This window comes from Pipistrellus kuhlii, unplaced genomic scaffold (assembly GCF_014108245.1).
Source record: "Pipistrellus kuhlii isolate mPipKuh1 unplaced genomic scaffold, mPipKuh1.p scaffold_m20_p_10, whole genome shotgun sequence".
Lineage (NCBI taxonomy): Eukaryota > Metazoa > Chordata > Mammalia > Chiroptera > Vespertilionidae > Pipistrellus > Pipistrellus kuhlii.
This window is the reverse complement of record NW_023425405.1, coordinates 53,689,976-53,704,195: the sequence shown is the minus strand read 5'-3', so window position 1 is coordinate 53,704,195 and position 14,220 is coordinate 53,689,976. Positions and strand designations below refer to the sequence as shown.

Genomic DNA, 14,220 nt, shown 5'->3' with positions numbered 1-14,220 from the left:
AAGAGGTTCTATATGACTCAAGAGCCAATTCAGATAGTATATCACCCACCTCATGCACAAGGACATGGCCCACTGTCAGAAACCACAATGCTTATAGAATCTTCAGAGTTCTAGAATAACCGCCCTTGGTCTGATCAGAAATAGAAAGGATGCTCATTAAGAATTCCCTATTTTCCTCACTACAGTGTCTTAGCCATGAGAAGCTACCTACAACCACAGAAGCTGATGTCATTGCAATCACATCTCCTTGGGGAAGATTACGGGAACACCTTGAAGGTGACTTGAAAAGCAAACCATGGAATTCAGTTTAAATGTTGTGAAAGAATCAAGTCTTGACATTATCATCTGCAGTGCACTGGCATTAGAAGACTGGTATTCTAATTTCCCACATAAGAATATCAGAGTTCCTTAAGAGGGGAAGCAGAATGTTAGGTTATCCCGGGAAGCTATTGTTACCTCAGAGACAGAGAAGTATAAGGGCAGGAGAAGTATGCCCAGTATAAATGGTTTGCCATAGACTCATAGTACTGCAAATAGCACACCAGATTTAGATCAAGACCCTATTTAAATCCCAGCTCTATCAGTTACTAGCTGAGTGATTTTAATACCTTAATTTCTCCTGTCATCAGTTTATTCATCTGTAAAATGGGATAACACATCCCTTAACTACTTTGATGGGGTGTTATGACAATCAAATGATATAATGGCTGGGAAAACACTTTGTAATCACTATGCACATGGAAGCTATTATCTGGTCTTTTTCCCTAAAACACTGTTTCTTGGAACTCACTTAGCCTGGGGTTTTCCAATTGCACTTCTAAAAGAACATTTTTGGAGCTACTCAAAGGAAGACTTACACAAAATATTCGTATCTGTTTTCTGCTTCTTTTTCTCTGATCCAAGGAACTTGCTTTCTTTCACAGATTTAGCTCTTTATGTCATTAACTAAATTTAAATCATGCCTAAAGACTTACTTGTTTGGCAGCACAGTTTCATATCCTGTTTGCTTTAATTTTTTAAATTCTTTTGTAAAGCACTCCAAGATGTTTGCATGAAGATCGCTCAACAAACGGAAGCCTCTCTTGAATACTCACACAAGGACACACCCACATCAATGGGAAGAAACATGATACAAACTTTTGTTAACATGGTAAAACAAGTCTACAAAAAAAAAATAGTTCCTAAAATTGCATCCCCTGCCACACTACATGGCCATTTATTGGCCAAGAGAAGCTTAACCCACTCACAACCAACCGGGAAGGCTGATGTGACCTTCTAAAATCCAAGTCCACCAACTCACATAGAGAGAAGATTTAAGTGTACAGTCGAATATAGACATAGTATTTTCCATGAAGCAGGCATCCTGGCAAGAAAAACATCCCTAGTGTCTCACCATTTATCAAGAGACTAACCATCCGATCCTGAACTGTGTTACTTAAGCACAATAACCTTATTGTTAGCAGCTGTTTATTGGTCAGTGTTGCACAACTGACCAGGTGCATGGCAGGATAGAGTTTTGTCTTTATCCCAAAATGCAGAATAGATGGGCTCAGGACTTGTTCAAGGATGGCAAAACTCAGTTTCTGAGTTATCAGGGTTATTGTAGCCCATAACATACTTTGCCAGTTTATGTGTAGCTGGTAGAAATGAAAGCATCCCGCAGATACAAAAAGAGCTATTGGTTTAATTTGGAAACATCCTCTTTAATTTTTATGTTTAAGGATTGGTTTTAAGCTTATTGTCTGAATGAGAAGGTGAAATCATTGACTCAATGTAAGCAAAGATCATCAAACAAGTCCAGGAAGGACATATTTTAGAAAATATAGTTTGAATTATCAATAGCAGGGATAGTTGATGTTTAATTACCAACTTAAGGTGAATATATAATGCTAAAATGTATTTATTAAAAGAACCAAGGAAAGCTCTATTTATGCAAGACAGAAGGATTTATAGAGCACCAAAAAAAAAATCTATCTCCTTCTGTATTCAAGAAAATAATTTATTTCACATTAAATGAACCATTAAGGTTCAGACTATTACATTGTCTTATGACAGGAATTCAAAGATTGTTTTTTACCTTTCCTCTTCACTTAGTTTTAAATTTTTAAAAGTGTATCTTCCTTTACTGATGTTCCTCCCATTCAATAAACTTCTAGTTTTCAAAGTTAAAGATAACCAATTAATTGTTATTTAAGAGTATTATGTTGTAAAGCAAGTAACTGAGCTGCCAAATTTTGTGTTCAATAATCTTTTTTCCAGGGTGTATCAGTTTTTTGTGACTGTGTTGGTTTAGCTTTTGAGGAAGGTATACCTATACATAAAATAGAGCTAATCTAAGGTTATGAATAAAAAAAAATGACAATATCTAGAAAATATTCATATTATCCACATTATTGCTATAGAAAATGCCATTTATTGGCATTATTAAACCATTGTTTGCCCAACCTTTTTGGATAGAGAACTAATCCTATATAATAAAAGGCTAATATGCAAATCTACTGAATGATGGAAAGACTGTTTGTTATGATGTGCAATGACCACCAGGAAGGCAGATGCTCAATGTAGGAGCTTCCTCCTGATGGTCAGCACTCCCACAGGGAGAGCACCACTCAGCCATAAACCAGCTACGGCTGCTGAGCACAGTAGCAGTGACAAGAGCCTCTCCCACCTCCACTGCATTTGGACATCCCCCGAGGTCTTGAACTGCAAAAGGGCACAGGCCAGGCTGAGAACCCCTCCGCCAAGTGCATGAATTCTGTGCACCGGGCCTCTAGTGTATATACTAAGCTTGGTGTGCTCTGTGACAGGCATGGAGCTAAGAGCTCATTCAATGCAAAAGCTGCCACCAGTTTCCCAATGTAGAGATGAGGAAATTGAGGCCAAGTGGTTAGAGAAAACTAGAGTATTCCGACTCCAGAGCACTCGCTCTTACCAGGCAACAGTAACTGACAGAGAAGGAGCAGGCCTTCAATAGGAAGCATTTTTTATAGCATTATAAAGAAATTCTGTCTCAAAGTTTGGGCAACAGTATATTTTCAAAACAGTATAAAGATTAATGTCCACAAAAAGAAGACTATCAAATACCTAAATTATGAATTATAGTTACAGCACTTTTATAGATGAAAAACAGTTTTACTCAAGACACTATGCCTTGGTTATAACTATTTAGTGACTAAACTTTAGTCTGGTTGTGAAATGTTAAGAATGGGATTCAAATACATTACTGTTGAGAGACGCTAAAACCATTACATCATTTGTTAATATGTCTCAATTAAGAAATAACGTAAGTTATATCATAAATTTTTCACCTTAGAATCTTGCCAGTGAAGTGATTGTCAAGAGGATGACTCCATTTTCAGACCCAATTGTCGTGGATTTATAGTCTGTGATGAGGAAAATTAGGATGTTTTTATGTTTCCTTGCTATTTCTGGAAGCAATCTCTCTTGGGACTTTTCTCTTTTTATCTTTATAAAAGTGGTGTATGCTTATCCAAGACAGGAACTTACACTAGGCTCTGTGAGAGATTTTGTATGTCCCTCTTCAATTCTTTCAGTACCAAAGTGGAAAGAAGAAGGATTATGTTCTGTGAAGTTTTCGTTTTCCCAAATTACTCATGTAGGAGGAAGGACATTTGCTTCCGGGCCCAGTGGTTTCTTGTCTTTAGTTTCACAGACTAGTCTTTACACACACGGAGGTGATTTGGGATGCTGAGACCCTCTCTGCTTACTTTCTAGATGGACTTTTACTTCCCTTGCTGTATAAATGGAAGGCTGAGCAGAACCTCCCTAAATTAGGTCCTATTTGTACTACATCTTGCAGAAATTATTCAAATATTCTAGCCTGTAGGTATTCTTATTTCTTATTTCCTGTGCAAGCATAGTTTTCTATCCAATATGTATCAGGAAAAAAAAAAGATTATATACACACACACTTGCACATGTTACGGGAGGTAAAGTATTAAATATATAGGATAAAAATCAAAATTTTGAAACAAAAATAAAGTAGAATTAGTCACTACCTTTTGGCAAAGAATTTGTCATTTCATTTAGGCAGACAGCTACTCATATATACATATAATATATACATAATATACATATATTATATATACTAGAGGCCCAGTGCACAAATTTGTGCACCATTGGGGTCCCTCAGCCTCGCCTTTGGAATCAGGCCAAAACCGGCTCTCTGAATCCCTCATGGGATCCCAAATTTCGAGGGGGCACAGGCCAGGCCAAGGGACCCCACTGGTGCACAATTGGGCTGGAGAGGGATGTGAGAGGTTGAGCAGCCATGGAGGGGTCACAGGAGGACTTCAGGTTGTGTCCAGCCCATCTCCCTCAGTCCCAATTGGCCAGACCCCCACAGAGAGCTAACCTATTTGTTGAAGGGTCTGCCCCCTAGTGGTCAGTGCACATCATAGCGACTGATTGACCAGTTGACTATCTGCCCCTTGGTGGTCAGTGCACATCATAGCGAGCAGTTGAGCAGCCTTAGCATATCATTAGCACATTATGCTTTGATTGGTTGAAGGGCCTACTGGATGACTGGACACTTAGCACATTAAGCTTTTTATTATATAGGATACCATATATGGTATACTATATATGGAAAAAATATATCTTGTTCTATTCATGTTTTAATCAACTAATGAATGTCTCTACATAAGTTTTCATTGCAAAAACAAAACTCTAGATTAAGCTTTTCTAATGGCTTCATAATTAAAGACAATAAATCTAGATAAGCTAGTCAAAGTTGATGTTTATTTCTTTGCAGTGTCTATACTGCCTATGAAGATGGTTTCGAATGACTGAATAAGTCGCTTTAAAATGATCTCTTTAATCCTTTAATAAATCTGGTCTGATATGTGAATGAGTTCCCCCTTCACTGAAATTTCTGCGGTCAAGATTTAGTCGCTGTCTCCTGACTAAACCCTCCGGAATCTAGATGCTCATGTGCTAAAGCACCCCCCCACACACAGACACACACACACTTTTATGCCTGCTTTCATAAAAATGGATGAGTGTACACTTAAGTGTTTCCTCTGTGTGTGTTCTTGGACACTTCCCTGTGTCTGTCTGGTTGAAATGAGGGACTATAGAGTGCTTCCTACAGCCCAACCACAGGGTACAGCCCTGCTCTTAGGCCACCAGGACGCTTGCAGGGAGGACTTACTGTGGGACTTGCTGTGGGGGAGGAAGCAGGACTACCTCAGTTCCTGAGAGCGTTAGGCTACAAGGGAATACAGAAGTCACAGAGCCTGAAATCAAGGGCTCAGGATTTTACATGGTATGGCTAAAATGTCACTTCAATTTCTATGAACCACTAAGTTCATCTAATTGTGTAAATATGCATTGCTGATAACTATAAAAATAAAGACAAGATACTAGTGGCAGTCTTTACGTGGTAAAATGTTTCCCCTTTATTTGTATAACCATTTACTTTTCTGGGAAATTTAACAGAAATAATATGAAAGGTCTTTAATATATGAAGGCAAACCTCAGAGACTTTGCTGTTTCAGTGCCCGACCACCGCAATAAAGCGAGTTGTCATCTTTTTGCCCATGGAGGGTCTTACCTTCAATTTGTAAAACACACAACATCTGTGAAATGCAACAAAAGCAAAGCACAATAAAATGAGGTATGCCTGTACTCTTTTGTCTGCTCCTGCTACTATTGTTATTCATACACGGTGTTCAGCATGTTACAGGCATGAACTAAGAGTTACTGAGTGGTAACCTGTTCTAGATACTGTTCTGAAGTCTGGGAATACACAACTGATAAACAAGACAAAGCTCCTGATTCATGGTGCTTATATCCTCTTTGAGGAAATGAAGCAGAAAATAAATAGAGATGTAAGAAAGAAAGAAAGAAAGAAAGAAAGAAAGAAAGAAAGAAGAAAGAAAGAAAGAAAGAAAGAAAGAAAGAAAGAAAGAAAGAAAGAAAGAAAGAAAGAAAGAAAGAAAGAAAGAAAGAAAGAAAGAAAGAAAGAAAGAAGAAGAAAGAAAGAAAGAAAGAAAGAAAGAAAGAAAGAAAGAAAGAAAGAAAGAAAGAAAGAAGAAAGAAAGAAAGAAAGAAAGAAAGAAAGAAAGAAAGAAAGAAAGAAAGAAAGAAAGAAAGAAAGAAAGAAAGAAAGAAAGAAAGAAAGAAAGTGATAAATATATTAGAAATTTGTCAGGATGGAGAGTATGGGTGTTTTTTATGAATGGTTGGATCCTGTGTGAGAACACAGTAATTCTCAATAGCGGCTGCCCATGAGAATCCCCTGGGGTGTTAAGGAATCTGAAACTGATTTCACTGGGCTTAGGTGCTGGAGCGTGGGAACTTGTATTATTTAAATGTTCCAAGCCAATTCTAAGAGACAGCCAGAAATCAGAACCACCAAACAGGAAGAACAGTGTGTAGAAACCAGGGAACAGAGAAGCTTTCTGGTGTCTGGACATAAAACTCAGCATCTGCTTGTTGCTGCACTGGGGTTAGAGCCAACCGGCCTTCTACCATTCCCACAACCACAACCACTTGTGGCACCCTACCCAAAGACTTCAAAACAAAAACAAAAACCGCTCTAAACTTTAAAAAGTTTGTCACATCAACTGAAGGAGAGGATGGTCTCTGTTAAGGGTCAAATTAGTAACCGAGAAAATAAAAGAGATATAAATCATGAAAGAAAGAGAAGTCAATTTAAGATAAATCCAGAGTCCTTAACATCCAAAGAATGGAAAACACTAGGGGATTGAAAAGGAGGAACTAATACAGGAAAAATAATTATTAAACAAATAATTTATTAAAGTACCCCAAGGGAAAGACTTGAAAGATCTCAGAGTTTTAAACAGAATCAATGATAAAATATACTTATGTATATGTAATTTTAAAAGTTCTTTAAACCCAAAAATTTCAAAACAAAATTTTATAATCTTTTAGACTGAAACAATTTCTTTGCAAAAAGAAAAGAGAGACACATATGAATCAGACTTTTCATTTGTAAACTTGGAAGTTAGAAGACAGTAAAATAATATCTATAGGTTATCTAAGGTAAAGAACTACAACTCAAAGAATGTCCACTCATCATTAGACTTGAAAAAACACACCCATGTCTTTAGATATGTAAATATTCAGGTAACAAATGACTCATATATTCAACTAAAGAAAATACTCAAAAACAAATCTATTGAAACAGCAGGTATGCAGGTAAGTCTGACGAGAAGATTAAGAAAGAAGGAAACAATGAGAAATAAATGCAAACACATATGTACATATATTAGACACATATAATTAAATGTATGGCTAATAACATACTGACAGGTTGTTTAGAAATGTATAAAATACATGCTAAATAAGTACTTCTGAGGTAAAAGAGAGATACTATGAGAGAAATTTTAATAGACCCCAGAATCAAATATTGCACTAATATTATACTATCTCACTACAACTGAGGAATTTGGGTAAGGATATGGGGAGAGATAAATAGATAACAAAGGTTTTCTATAGGTTTCACTTATTTTCCTGGAAGAATATACAGTATATGATGGTAAAAGAAACTTTGCTGTCTTCACTCCATATGATAATATAGAAACATGTGTAAGATTATGAGTATGGAACCTGAAAATAATCATTAATGAAACAAAAAAACTAATTTAGCAAGGGGAATAAAGGAAATAAATTACAACTTAAGAAAATTATCATAAGTTGTCCACAAAGGGAAAAGAAGGAAATAAATATTAAATGGAAAGTAAAACGGAAAGAAAACTACTAAATATATCAGTGATCAAATAAATGTGAATGGCCATGATTCTCCCATTTAAAAAGAGATTTAAGAATAGGGGTTTTTTAAATTAAAAAAGTAATAAAGACTAAATATAAACAAAAAGATAGGCAAATGCAAATAAAAAATGGTAGACGGAGAAATATTAATATAAAAATTATTTGAAAACAAAGGCTCTAACAAAACTCAGCCAAGCCTTTGTCTATAAAATTAAGAACAAACCTGGCAACTCCTTCCCTCTGGTCTGGCTGACCCTGGACGACACTGACCATCAGTGATTTTGAACAACCTTCCCCTATCACTTCATTCTAACTTTCACATACTAGGTCTGCAAAATCACTCAGCTCTCCAAGAGGCTTCTGATTTCCCCAATGCACGTGTTCTTTGTTCTCAACAGACTAGAAAGATAATTTCATTTGGAGGGGTTGGGGGGATGAAATAGCTTCTAAGCAAACCTTATCTAAGAAGCATTTTCCTCTGGTGAGTGCAGACCCCTGTCTCTCCCTTCTCTCCCTTTTCCCTAGAAAATAGACAAAATATAGTTAATAACCAAAGGCTCAACGCTACAGCTTACATCCCACCTTCATGCTACTGCTCTACCAACAGATAAACACTTCTCATCATTTTATTTCTTTTAAACACATTTCTGCTCTACCACTAAAGCTGGGTTGTTCAAAAAGCTAAGTAAGCTTGATGAACCTTATTTTGCATCTTTATGTAAACAAAAGGCCATCTTTTATTATTCAGTTCTAATTGACAAATGCCAAACATGACAAACAGTGAATTATAAAAGCCTCGTAAATTTTATATTCCAATCGTTGATAGATATGTATTTATTGCCAATTTATTGTTCATATTTTTTCTTCTTAAAGAATACTCTTCACCATTTCCTATAATACTGGTTTAGTGGTGATGAACTCCTTTAGCTTTTTCTTGTCTGTGATCATGGCAATGAATGGGGGGAAAGGAGGACATCTGTAATACTTTCAACAATAGAGATTATATTAAAAGCCTGATCGGTCACAGCTCAGCAATGCTGTCTAGTTTTCACCACACAAGACAAGATTCCACGTGACACAACTTCGGTCTAGGTGCTTCAGTCGGGGGAACCTAAGTGACCTCCAACTCCGGGTGAGCAGAGGTGCTTGTCCAAGGAAGTTTTACTTTGCATAGAGATTCACAGAGGCCTGGAAGCCTTGGTTATAAGTGGAAATTCATCAGACAGATATGTTTCACAGGACAGGGAGGGAGCATTGAGCATATCAGACAGACAGAAATTAGAGGGGTTCACCTAACATATAACTTCAGAATAATATGATTTCATTAATTCACCAACAGAGAAACATCATAGGTGAATAAAACTAGCTCATTTATAACAGACAAGTTTAAGTGGAAGAAAATGGAAGAAGTAAAAAATAGGAACCAAGCTCTCAAATCACATGTCCAAAAGGAAATAGCAGCAGGAGTTCAGTAACCTGGCTCTTTCAGTGGTTATCTATGCTTTCTTTCTTTCTTTCTTTTTTTCTTTCTTTTTTTTTTTTTAATATATTTTACTGATTTTTTACAGAGAGGAAGAGAGAGGGATAGAGAATTAGAAACATCAATGAGAGAGAATCATCGATCAACTGCCTCTTGCACACCCCCTACTGGGGATGTGCCCGCAACCAAGGTACATGCCCTTGACCAGAATCAAACCTGGGACCTTTCAATCCTCAGGCCGACGCTCTATCCACTGAGCCAAACCGGTTTCGGCTACCTATGCTTTCTTGAGTAAAGCTCTTTAAATGCTAAGCCCCAGTGTTCTCTCTACTAACCCAGATCACCAAGGTATCTGTCATCCCCCAAAAAGCCTAGGATGCAATGAAAATTAAAACTCCACTTTTATATACCTATTAATACAACAGATGAGGAAAGTATCTCACTCTTATTTTTTTTTAAAAAAAGGCATCATCGTCTTGAAAGCTGACTCCACAATACAAAAGAAAATTTATACACCAAAATTTTATGTGTGTATATATACGTGTGTGTGTGTGTGTGTGTGTGTGTGTGTGTGTGTGTGTGTGTGTTACAGCTTATTACTTATGGGAAAAGTAGACTGGATTAAGTCACACCTGGTTAAGGTGGGAGGGGAGGGAGAAGAGTGAAGGAAGAGAAATGTGAAATGTCTGCAGAGCTCATTAGTGCCCCGATACCAAATGATTCAAGGACATCATTGGCTTTGATTCAAACAGTTGTTCTGTTCTGAGTAACATGACGACAACCTAAAGATTCACAGCTGGGCTCTGGAAAACCTCGTCTGCTTGTTCTTTTAGAAAAGTAACAAGTTTGCTGCACAGGCTGCATGACACTGGACCGTTGCAGAATGAATCTTGTCAAAGCCACGGGCCCAAAGGAGCTGCTCTATGCAGCTTTGGTAAAAGATGGAATTTGCTCTGAAGTTGCTCTGGTATTAAGAAAGGCTGAGTAAGCACTTTTGAGAGGTCACTGGCTCAAACTGAAGCAAGAGGTGAACATTTGTGCTCACCCATTTCCATGGGACACGTTTTGTGTCTAATATCCTTCCTCCGTCCCTGGGTTTCTCACCCCACTCTCCAAACAAGTCTGAAGACAGATCTCTTCACCTGCATGAAGCCTTTATCCACGTGGCTTCGATCCTGTCTCCTTGTTCCACAGAAGTTTGATGCCAAACTTCCACAGAAGTCTGCTGCCAATGACACCGTGTGATTTAGAAATAAAGGAGACATGACAGGTCTTTCCCAGGCACACCTTCATTCTTCATTAAACCCTGCATCACCGAAACCTAAAGCCAGCAGGGACTTCACACATCATCAATTTAGCTGCTTCCTCTTAAGGAAGAGTTAATACGCTAAACACCACAGTAATATGAAGAGATTAAAATCATAAATTTCTTCCAGAAGTGTTCAGGTTTTTCCCCAGACACCTTTTTCGACCACTGCTCTTTAAACTACAGAAAATCCCCATTTAATTTAAGCACCAATTAATTCAACAAATAGTTTTCATGATTCCCTCATGCTCTTCAATGATTGTGGTATCAATCAAGTGTACCCACCATCCTTAAAAGGTCCTCCACCTCAACTCTTCATTTTTCTTTCCTTGACCCCCACAAAGCTCTCCAGAAGCATCCAGCCATTCATGAATGGACTCCAAGCCATCAGCCAGCGATCCCAAAATATTTCTAGGAATGAATTTCTTTTCAAATATAGACTAGACTGCCCTGCAGGTGCTGGACCTACCAGCACCAGTGACACTAGGGCACAGAGGAAGTGGCTAATTCTACGCTCAGTGCTCAGAATAGTGGGCACTAAGAATGGTTTGTAGCCTGACATTCCTGGAAAAAAAAAAAAAAAAATATATATATATATATATATATATATATATATATATATATATATATATATAGACTAGAAGCCCTATGGATTTTTTTTCTTCAGGGAGGAAAAAAAAAAAATTTTCCCTGCTGCCAAACCAAAACATTGGTTTCCCACCACCCAAATTTAATAGGCAATTTTCTACACTGAAATTTGCATGCACGGTGTACATTTGCAGAAGCTGTTCTCCTGGAAAGTCGGTTTCTCATCCACCTTCCAACAAGCACTGACCACATCCTGACCAAAGCTCAGCCCTGTGTAGTGCTACACAGTCCGGGGCCTCCAGGAAATAAGATGCCACAACCAGGACAGCTGTCAGCACTTGTCCAGCACCCTGCCTTCCATTCATCCCTCCCCTGCAGTTAGCCAGGAGTGAGGTTTGGAGGCAAGTGGACCATTTCTGACTTCAGGAGCAGAGGAGAAAGTCACTTGACTGTTACTTTGCAAATGCTTTGCTGAGGTTGACCACTGTCTGAAACTACTTCTTTTCTATGTAAGTGTTGCTTACTAACCCTTTTTCTCCTGAGACAGTGAAGACCATCTTACACATTTCTACATAATCCCAGAGAATTCTACAATGCCATGTAGTCATTCTTTATTTTTAAGAAGCTAGTACCTGAGAAAAAAATGTCTAAAAACAGAAAAGCAGCTGAGTGATGACTTCTGATGCATTTAGCAAAACTATATGTCAGATTCAAGCCAATATATTCGATTCATTTGTGGATTCACTCAATAAACGTTTTCTGGAACATCTATTTTTCTCAAAATACTATGGCAAATTCGGAATTTGATATATAAATAGAAGTGACAGCTCCTTTCCCCTAATCCCCCAAAAAAGAATTAATGATTTTATGTCCATGCACAACTATAGAGTCCTGTGTATAGAAAGTTTAGAGTCTAGAATTTTGGAATAAGAAAATAATTACATGCATTTTCAAAATGTAGAATCATTCTTTTTTAATTCTTACCTGAGAATATGTTTATATATTTTATTGATTTTTATAGAAAGAGGAATGGAAAGGGAGAGAGAGAGAGAAACATCAATGAGATAGAGAAACATCTAATGATTGCCTTCTATACAGACCCTGACTAGAGATCGACTAGAGATTGAACCCTGGGTATGTATGTACCCTGACTAGGAATTGAACTCATGACACTTTGGTGCATGGGCAGATGCTTCAGCCAACTGAGTCACCAAGCCAGGGCCACAATGCAGAATTATTAATGCACTAGAAGCCTGATGCACAAACATTCATGCAAGAATGGGCCTTCCTTACCCTGGCTGCCAGCACTGCCTTTGCTCCAGCCAAAGTCACCTTTCCACCTTCCCATGCTGCCCAGAGGCCCAGTGCAGCTAGGGCAGTGTGGAATGCCCAGGTATACAAATCAACCCACCATCTTTGTTGGGTTAATTTGCATACTCATTCCTGATTGGTTGGTGGGTGTTGTGACGGTAAGGTCAATTTGCATCTTACTCTTTTTATTAGTGTGGATTAGGTACTGTTTGAAGAAGTTTTTAACACTTCCAGATAATTAAAATGTAGCAAGCTTATGCAATTATTTTTAAACTTTTATAAAATCATTGTAGATTGAATTACAGATTGTGTTATTTTGATCATTAGCCTGCTTTTATGGATGAGAAAACTAAAATATAGAAAGTTGTCCGCTTATAAAAGCTTATGTATCTCCTCCTTCTCCAGAGGAGACTGTTTCAAATTCATGGTTTTTCTACTATTTCGGTATAATTCTAATTAGTTTGGTTATCTGATTCATCTCCTAATGGAAAAAAAAAAATTAGAAAGAAAAGAAGATAATGTTACTGGAATCAGATGCAATAATTACTGCATAGGCAAGGAATTAATAATAAAGAAAGAAACTGGAGGAAACAACATCAGATCACAAAATAAAGACATAACATACATCACAAAATCTATAGAATCCTGGTGACATTTAAATGAAAGGCCAATCACTCTATGCACATTAATAGCCCCTCAAAGTGCAGCTGCATTCCAGTCTATCTTCTTTGATTCTTCTTCAGTTCCTCCTTCCATTCTCCTCCATCACTAAGCTCCAGTTGTGCAAACCTGTCAAGTCCTTTCCCATCTTAGAGCTTCGCCCATCCTGTTCTCTCTGCCTAGAACTCTTTGCCCCCTTTCTTCACATGGTTACAGTCTCTTTCTTCAAAACTCATTTTATACAATAAGTGTCACTAGATGGGCATATAAGAAAATATTTGTTGCCAAAAGCGGTTTGGCTCAGTGGATAGAGCGTCGGCCTGCAGACTGAAAGGTCCCAGGTTCGATTCTGGTCAAAGGCATGTACCTTAGTTGCAGGCACATCCCCAGTAGGGGGTGTGCAAGAGGCAGCTGATCAATGATTCTCTCTCATCGATGTTTCTAACTCTCTGTCCCTCTCTCTTCCTCTCTGTAAAAAATCAATAAAACGTATTTTTTTAAAAAAGAAAATATTTGTTGAATAAGGAAATAAAAGATTTTATATATACATATATATATATATATATATATATATATATATATATATATATATATATAAAATCGTGCACATGTAAGAGAGAGACTGATAAGTAGATAAATATTCTTATCACTGTTATACATTTTGCTTACTATATACCTGGATGATGAATTTAAAAATTAGAAAATGTAGTTCAATGTCACAAGATAGCCATCTAACTAACTTTCCACTGAATTAAGTGCTTGCTTGTCCATTATATTCAAAGACACATGGTCTTTCTACTAGGGTAAAATAAAAGAAATGCAGAATTTAGATTCTTGCCTCTACCAATTTTCCTGTCTCAGAGACTGTGTGGTCATTTGTAAAGTGGAGAGACCTGAAACATATTCTTCAGAAAGTTACATTGAAACACAAATGAAATTATTCATGTGAAGATTTTTTTGTAAATTATAAAGTCCAAAAAGCCCTCATATTGGTAAGTGTCTTATCTATTTCAAAACCTATATTTCTATGCCATCATAAGATAATCCACTTAGCAAAAGTCTCTGTAGCTGCAAAAGGTTGTGGTGTTGCTAAAGTGACATTTCCTTTTGTGTTTTA

General features: G+C 37.3%; 1 protein-coding gene and 1 pseudogene across 2 annotated transcripts in view; one reads left to right on the top strand and one right to left on the bottom strand.

Annotated features, from left to right (window-relative positions):
- SUGCT (succinyl-CoA:glutarate-CoA transferase) overlaps nucleotides 1-14,220 on the bottom strand; it is a 432,199-nt gene that overhangs the window by 196,834 nt on the left and 221,145 nt on the right. The window lies entirely within an intron of this gene.
- LOC118714623 lies at nucleotides 10,998-11,108 on the top strand (annotated as a pseudogene).